Source organism: Pelophylax lessonae, assembly GCF_965119305.1.
Source record: "Pelophylax lessonae genome assembly, chromosome: 2".
NCBI lineage: Eukaryota > Metazoa > Chordata > Amphibia > Anura > Ranidae > Pelophylax > Pelophylax lessonae.
This window is the reverse complement of record NC_138769.1, coordinates 719890263-719898959: the sequence shown is the minus strand read 5'-3', so window position 1 is coordinate 719898959 and position 8697 is coordinate 719890263. Positions and strand designations below refer to the sequence as shown.

Sequence of the window (8697 nt, the reverse complement as noted above, 5' to 3'; positions counted from 1 at the left end):
TTATGTGGGAATGCCCATGTTTAATGGGATACTGGAAGCTTATCTTCCAAATGATTTCCTCCTTAACAGGGATTATACAAAACCCTCCATGGGTCTGGCCCTACTCAATCTTGGGATCGATAAGCTTTCATTATCTATGAGATGAGTTATATGTCACATATTATTAGCGGCATGCCACAACATACTAGTCAATTGGGGCACTCAAAACTCACTTAACATATCAAACGTTAGATTAGAGGTTAATCGCAATCACCTGTTTGAACGCCTACTAGCAATTAATCAGGGCTCATGTGTAGCCTTCGATAACAGATGGAAGATGTGGACTGACTTTAGAGGGTAACACAACTGACTGATTACTTCACTATCCACCAGAAGTTGGCGTTTCGCTATGGTGGGGCCTGGTCAGGAAACTAATGTTCCCTCCCCTCTTGTACAGTTAGTACCCGTCGTGGGTGCAGGAGAGGAGGGGACGTCGGAGGAATGACCGGTGCACCGCCTTCCCCTTCAAGGAGATATTATCTTCCTATGTGTCTAAGAGGCTCTTCTACCACGTTCCTCATATTAACATTAGATTATGATATATTTTCTGACTGTATGGAGTTACTGTATTGTTTTTGATAACTATATCCTGTGTACCTTTGTTTTATCTGTGCATGTTGCACAATATTGAAATTGTCATGTTTTTGTCTGCTTATGTTAAACCAAATAAAAATTTATTGAAAAAAATAAAATATTTAATAGTGGCTGGGCAGTGTGTAAGCAGCTTGGTTAGGCCACAGTTTAAGAGGGAGAGATGAGGCAGGTTTTATTTTGAAACACAATTTAGAGTCTGTTACTTGAGAGACAATAACTAAAATTATTTTTAGTGGAATAATAGAGCTAGAGCACTGGAAGAGATTGCAAACATTAAGACACAATGCAAGATTTACCCTGCAGCAAACATTGGAAATTTTGCAACTGAAGTTGAATTTCAGAAACATTATTCTGCATCTTTACAGTGCAATAGGAACAGGAATAAGTCAGGATAGGTGGTATGTGCTGGTAATGGTGATATTCATCCAATTTTTTTTTTTTGGCTGGTTGACATATAAAATATTAGTCTGTAGCAGATGTTGTGTAGTCATTGGTAATCCATGATTTGTTCATTTTAACAAATGTGATCTGTTCTATGTTGTAAGGGGACAGGCAGATTTGCCTCTACATTTCAATACCTCCCACTTCTCTGAAGCTTATCTGAGACAGATCAATGATTACAGGAAAGGCCAGAAGCTCCAGCTCATGGTAAGCAAGCTCCAGCCAGTGGTCCAGCCAGCAGTCTATAGGGTCCTCACTTCAATAGTGATCACATCAGCCCTAGGCCCTAGACCCAAAATGGTCTGTAGGTCTGGCTCAGCAAGGGGCATGTCAGACCTCTACAGAGAGACCATTACTTCCCCACTGGGAACCAAACTCCCACTCTGCTCCTTGCAGCCAGTACAGTTTTCTATTCAGGATGTGGTTGCTTTTGAAAGAAAACAAACTGTAAGACCTTGTCAACCTTTGGTTTTGATGTACCAGGAATGTATTTAGCTGTTTTAAACAGAAAATTCAACTGGGCTTTAAATGATGTTCATGCTCACTCGAATTAGAATTTTTTCTTATTTTTGCATAGAGCTATGGGATTCCAAAAAATCAAGGCAAGCTTAACACTTTCTTCTATGGCGAGCGCTTCACTTCTTCAAAGCAAGATGGTTCAGCTGACCTTCGCTAACAACAAAATTGCCACTTACATTCACTTGACATTTATATCTTTGTTCACTGTTTACCTCTGCTTCTTATTTTGCTTTATTGTGGTGGTGCTCAGCACCTTCTTCACCAATCCACATCTCCGGAAGAATGCTCAATATCTTTGTCTACATGCTTGTGAATGACACGTTTTTTTCTCCTGTCTGGATTCACTTTGATGCCAGGTGTGAAATATTATCTGTACATCCCCATGCCGGTTTGCTACATTTTGTCCACAGTTTCATCAATGGCTTTTCGAGTGACTCCAACCACCCTGGCAGCCATGGCACTAGAAAAATACATAGCCATATGTCACCTCTTACGACACAAGGACCTGTGCACCCCGCAAAGAGCCAATGTGGCTTTTACCCTCATATGTAAGGCTCTGATAATTCCAAATACTGCTGACTTAGGTCTTATGACTTTGTCATATACAAGCATATTCAAAATTTCTGTCAAATGTAGAAAGGAAAACCTAATTGTGAATCCTTTTTAAAATGTTTTAAAGTCCCTTAGTCTTGCATTGTGTTTTGTTTTGGTGACCATTATGATATTATTCACATTCATCAAGATCTCAATGCTTGCTCATAGAGTTAGCTCACAGTCTTCTTGTGCCTCCAAAGCCAGGAAAACCATTTTTCTCCACACCTTTCAGTTACTCCTACTGTATGTACAATGTGTTTACTGTCGACATTTACTGAAGCTTTGCCTGCCAGTCATGCCATATTTTTACCTGGGTTCAACTTCTTTGTGTTAAGTTGCTTGCCAAGGCTTCTAAGTCCAATAATCTATGGGATCCAAGATGAATATTTGAGGAAACTTATTAAGAAGTCTGTAACAAGACCCCTTAAAAATTAGATGATAGTGAGACGTTGGTAAAATTGTAATCTTGTCCTGATTTGGCCTTAATAAGTTATATAAAACAGACTGGATCATCCGTAAAATGGTACAAAGAACAAAGCAGATATGAAAAAAATCTGGCTCTTGGTTTTTATAGACTTGACTCTGGCTGCCATGGTTCTTTTCATTCTTTCTCATTTTGCTGTCTAAGTCCCTAAAATATCAAAAATGTGCTAAACTCAGGGAATGTGAAAGAAACCTTCCTTGTAGTGGGGCTTCCCTCAAAATGCAAGGATGAAATGCTTGTTTTGCCTAGGGCAGGGGTCTTTAAAGTTTCTACAGAAAGGGCCAATTTTCTGCCCTTTAGACTTTAGAGGGGTTGGACTGTGCCAGTGGGACTAAACCATGCCCCATCTTTGGTATTAGGGGAAGAATTAGTTGGTGTCATTTAGAGGAATAGTGCCCCATTTTTGCTGTCAGTGGAAGGAATAATGCCCAATTGTTGGTGTCAGTGGAAGGAATAGTGCCCCATTGTTGGTGTCGGTGGCAGCAATAATCCTTCAAGGGCTGGGTAAGCAAAGGGCCACATCGAGCCACAGGGCAGCAGTTTGGAGACCACTGGCCTAGGGTATCTGTAAAAAAAAACTTATACTTACATTATACCTCACTTAGCTGCCAGTGTTTACCCCTTCTGTCCAACATCCTAGGTTGTGGCCAGGCTTTTGGCATGCTCACTTACAATCCAAGATTGATGGCCTTGCACTGCACGTGATAACGCTGCTACCGCCAGCTAAGGCATTGAAGAAAAAGAGGCTTCAGAGGTAACGGTCACATGACAAGAGGAGCTATGAGTTAAGGTAAGTAAATGCACCTTTTATTGGTATCCTTGACAAAAATGAGCACTTAACTTTTGTAATGCATGCTGAACCCCAATAAAAGGGTTGTTTTTTTTATATTGCTCGAGTTCAGCTTTAAACTTATACATACAAAAAACATTGTATGGAACACATTCTTTTTTTAATTAAATACTTTTTATTGAGTTTTTTTTTTTCCTTACACATATACAATGCACACATTCTATCCACTGATATTAAAGTAGCTGTTTATCCCTACATAATTTAGTTATAACAAACAATAAAATAATAATGTAGTTTAGAAAAGCACTGTGTCATAAAAATCACTGTTGTGTTTAAAAAAAATAAAACTTGTTTTTTTACCTTAAATTATTTGTTTTGTTTTAGTTCAGTGCTACAGATCTATTGCAGTCTTTTGCAGCCACTTGCTGTCTTTATGTACTCTAGAGATGGCTGCAGGGTATTTCTGATTGAATCATGCCGGCATAATATTCGTGGAGATTCCCACTTGTTAGTTTCTTTGGAGGCACTTACACTTTTCAGAGAGGCGGCAAAGTCTGACACACGCAGTGAGGGTGATGTGAGGGGAGAGCGTTCCCGGAAGTAGCGTGTGTGGGGGGAGCAGCAGCTGCAAGCAGCAAGCAGCAAGGGAGCTGTGTGGAGGAAGAGCCGCGGGTGACACGTGCGGGGAAGCCGCACTAGGAAGCCAGAAGCCGGGTGCCGGGTTCCGGGTGCGGGTGCAGGGGACCTCAGGGACCGGTGACAGAGAGTGGTGGGAGGACGGACGTGAGTAAAGGGACTGATCAGCTGATCGACTGATTGGGGGGGTAACTAAGTGACTGTGAACTGCGACTGACTGTAATCTGTGACTGATTGTGACCTGTGACTGACTGTGACCTGCGACTGACTCTGGCCTGTGACTGACTGCTGCCAGCGATTGACTGCGGCTGGCGACTGACTGTGACTGGCGACTGACTGTGACCGGCGACTGACTGTGACCGGCGACTGACTGTGACCTGCGACTGACTGTGACCGGCGACTGACTGTGACCAGCGACTGACTGTGATCTGTGACTGACTGTGATCTGTGACCGACTGTGATCTGCGACTGAGTAACTTTCTTGGAGACTGAGTAGCATGTGACTTTCTTGCGACGAGTAGCGTGCGCCTGGGAGTAGCCATCTGGCTGGGAATACCTTGCGACTGGTGAGTACCTGGGAGAACTGGTGAGTATCTTAGCGACTGGTGAGTATCTTAGTGACTGGTGAGTACCTTAGGGTTAGTATCAGGGGAGACAGAGATAGTGTAGGTAAGGAATAGCAGGTCATTACTAACTATCCCCATAGAGTAGAGGGTAATAATGTCTGACAGGATTGGGGATGCCACTCAGTGTATTTCTTGCTGCATGTATGCGTTCCTTGATGAACCAATTGAGGGTGAATACTGCTGTGCAAGATGTAAGCGACTTGTTTCTCTGGAAGCCCAGATCCTGGATCTAGAGAACAAAGTGGCAACACTGCGTAGCATCAACAACCTGGAAAGGAGCTGGTACATTACCCATCAGGTGCTGGCAGGGGCCGGCATAGAGGAGGGAGGAGTAGAGGAGATGCAGGCATCAGAGGTAGGCAGTTGGGTGACCGTTAGGAGGGGTAGAGGGAAGAGCACTAGGGAGGCCAGTCCTGAGTTGGAACACCCCAACAAATATGCCAAGTTGCATGTTGATGGGGATATCAGCTCAGGGGTGGCAGTGCTGGAGCAGGCGCCCTCCCCCAGCTGCCAGGGGAGCGGATCCAGGAAAGAGGGGGGCCGAGACTCAGGAAAGGTTAGACAGGTTGTGGTTGTGGGGAACTCAATTATCAAGAGGACAGAGAGGGTAATCTGTCGAAACTATTGTGGTAGCCGAACAGTATGTTGTTTACCGGGCGCTCGAGTTCGGCACATCGGGGATCGTGTAGACAGATTATTGGGCAGGGCTGGGGACGACCCAGCGGTCATGGTGCATGTGGGCACCAATGACCAAGTAAGAGGAAGGGGAAGGATCCTAAAGAATGATTTCAGGAACTTAGGGAATAGATTGAGGAATAGGACCTCCAAGGTGGTTTTCTCTAAAATACTGCCGGTACCTCGAGCCACACAAGAGAGGCAGAAGGAGCTTAGGGAACTTAACAAGTGGCTAAGGAACTGGTGTAGGAAGCAGGGGTTCGGGTTCCTGGAGAACTGGGCTGGCTTCTCAGTAGGCTACTGGTATAACGTTAAAAAACCCTACCTTGTGAAAATGCCCTAAAAATTCCCTAAAGTGGTTGTAAAGGCACAAGGTTTTTTACATTCATGCATGAAGGTAAAAGACCACCCTTGCTCTATCTCCAAACATGGTCCTCTCATAGCCCCCTCGGGAGCACATTCGGGGGTCGCGGACACAGTGTGTTCCCCTTGGGGGTGTCTGCCCCCCCGTTCGTATACCCAGGGGCCTTCTAAGTTTCCATCGCATGGACCGCATCTCCCTCTAATGCAGCCAAGAGATCCCACTGTGCCTTTTGCCTTTAGGGCACGCATCCCCCCCCTCAGTCCGATTCCTGCTTGTTACGCAAACGCCCTCCCTATGGCTAATACTGCCTTAACTTCCTGGACTAGCTCACGTGCCTTTCCTCTTTTGTACGCTTCAATAGGTTCTTTGTTATTATCTGTGTGCCGATTGTCACGTGTTATTGTTACAACTACTGAGGTTTGTTTAAACTGTATTTCGGTTTTCTCTAAGTTTTGTATATGCATTCAACGTAACCCTACCTGTATGCCTATAAAAATTTTCAATAAAATGTTTAAAAAAAAAAGAAGGTAAAAAACCTTCTGTTTGCAGCAGCTCCCCCGGCCCCCCCCTAATACTTACATGAGCCCCGTCTCAATCCAGCAATGTCCACTAGAGCCTTGGCTCTTGGGAGACTCACACTCCTGATTGCCTTTTGGCAGCAGCGGGAGCCACTGGCTATCAATCACAGCCAGTCAGCCAATCAATAGATGGAGGGGACGGGTAAGAGATGAGGCTCCATGTGTGAATGGACCCAAGCACCCAGCAGGAGGGTGGGGCCAGGAGCACTGGCATGGGACCTGAGAAGAGGAGGATTAATGCTGCTCTGTGCAAAACTGCTGCACAGAGCAGGTAAGTATAAAATGTTTGTTATTTTATAAAAAAATCCAAGATTTTAATATTGCTTTAAGCCCCATACACATGGGCCAGATGTTGGGAGACATTGACAGGTTAAAAAAAACCAGCGGACATTTGGCCCGTGTGTATGCAAGTCAGTCCAACAGAAGCCAACCACTTGGCCAACCGACTCCCGATCAGCGCTCTCAGCCAATGGCAGAGAGTGCTGATTAGAGTGTTCTCCCGTGGGGGACCATTCTCCGGTTAGATCACAACAGCTCAGCAGGGGAGATCGCTGTACTAACGTCAGATCGTTGGTACAACAGCTCCGACCAGAGCTGTCAGTTTTTTTTCATTCAACCCAACTGTTAGTGTGTACTAGGCTTTGGTAAATTCCCCCAGTCTGTCTTTACTGGTTGCAGTGTAGCACCCTCCTAGTCAGGTGCTAGATAGACAGAATCGTTTTTGGCTCTGTCTGCTAAACAGCAGAGCAGCAGGCTAAATCTATGTGCTCCCTGCTTCACAGGGAGCAGGATCTGTTAGTTAGGCCTGTTCCATGTGTCCAGGGTGTGATTCATCTGGTCTGAGGGAGTGTCCCCACTGTGTCCAATGGGGAGGCATATTGGACAGTGGAGGAAACCCAGCCAGTGACACACAGGCACTTGCAGCTGTCTCAGTGGGTTGGCACAGACAAGTGGTGCATCCTGGGATATGCTATAAAAGCCAAGGACACATGTGGCTTTTATAGCATATGTGGTCTTTGGGTGGGAAGCCAAGTCCCAGAAGGAGGGTGATGACTGTCTCCTCTTCCGAAGCTATGGAAGGTGGTCATAGGCAGTCGGCCTGGTGAACCAGAAAGTGTGGCTGAACCCAGAGGTCCAGTGGAGGCTGACTGTTAGAGTTGGAGACAACGGTGACTCTGGAAAAACTGTGTCCGTGAGTACAGAGGAACTTGCCAAGGGGTCTGCCAGGAAGGGGACCACTCCAGAGGCTAGAGTCAGTGGACGGGTGTCAGCAAACAGGCAGTGAGAGTGAAGGGAGTGCCAAGTTTAGAACCCTGAAGAGAATATGAAAGCAGGAACATTTAAATCATCTTCACTTCAGTGGCAGAGTGAAGCAGCGGCCTTGCCGCATTCTACCAGTGGCGGCTGGTCAATGTGGGGCACAGGGGCGGCGCCCCCCCCAAGGCAATAAGAAAAAAAAAAAAGGTGTTCCCGGGGCGTCGGCCAACACTGCTGCTATGGAGAGGGTGGAGAGGGGTGGGAGTTTTGCTGTCATGTGCCTTGTTTTGTTTAGCTTAATTGGCGGCCCTTTAGATTGAGCTCTGCGCCCCGAACACTCCCACCTGCGATTCTGCGTCCTGTGATTGGTGGACGTTCTGACGTCATCGGGGCGGGGCTTGGGCGTCACTCGGTAGAGCCATTCCACTCAGTGTCTCTGCTGAGGACGGACCGGAGAGGACAACAAGCAAGCCAGGAGGAGGAGGAGGAGGAGGTGGGCGGCAGCTTTCATGGGCCCTACTCAAGTTCAACACTCTGCAAACACAAAAGGTGAGTGCCTGACACTGGTCATGCTACATTAAAGGGGGCACGCTGTGGTCACTCTACATTGAAGGGGGCATGCTGTGGTCACTCTACATTGAAGGGGGCACACTGTACCTTGATTACTGAAGGCCCCTTTCACACTTGTGTGACCTCAAAGTCACGCTATTTTTTACCGCGCTTTTTGCCGCGAAGCAATGCCTATTACATTTTTCTGTTTGCGCCCCGCCCCCCCCCAAAAAAAAATTTTGAGCACCAGCTGCCACTGCATTCTACAGTCAGTTAGCTGTCCTCAAGACTGTGAACACTTAATAGTTGGAGTCTCCCACTCATCCCTTCTCCTATCCAAGTTCTCAATAAAAACACAAAAACAACATCCCCTGGATTGATTATTGACCGAGCCAAGGACTTTTATTGCTGATTATCTGCTGTCAGTTGCTAAGGGTAACCCAGGGGAATCCAGAAAGTGTAATTCTCAGCAGTCCTCTAGGGGCAGTGCTACAGCAGTAAACAAGCAGTGTTCCATTTCTGGAGAGCATTTCCATTCTCATCTAGCGAAA

At 46.0% G+C, this 8697-nt stretch overlaps 1 pseudogene across 1 annotated transcript; it reads left to right on the top strand.

Annotated features, from left to right (window-relative positions):
• The first annotated feature begins 1697 nt into the window (after positions 1 to 1697).
• Positions 1698 to 2622, top strand: LOC309547318 (odorant receptor 131-2-like; annotated as a pseudogene). Its single transcript has one exon. The product of its transcript is annotated as an odorant receptor 131-2-like (transcript).
• Positions 2623 to 8697: the final 6075 nt, after the last annotated feature.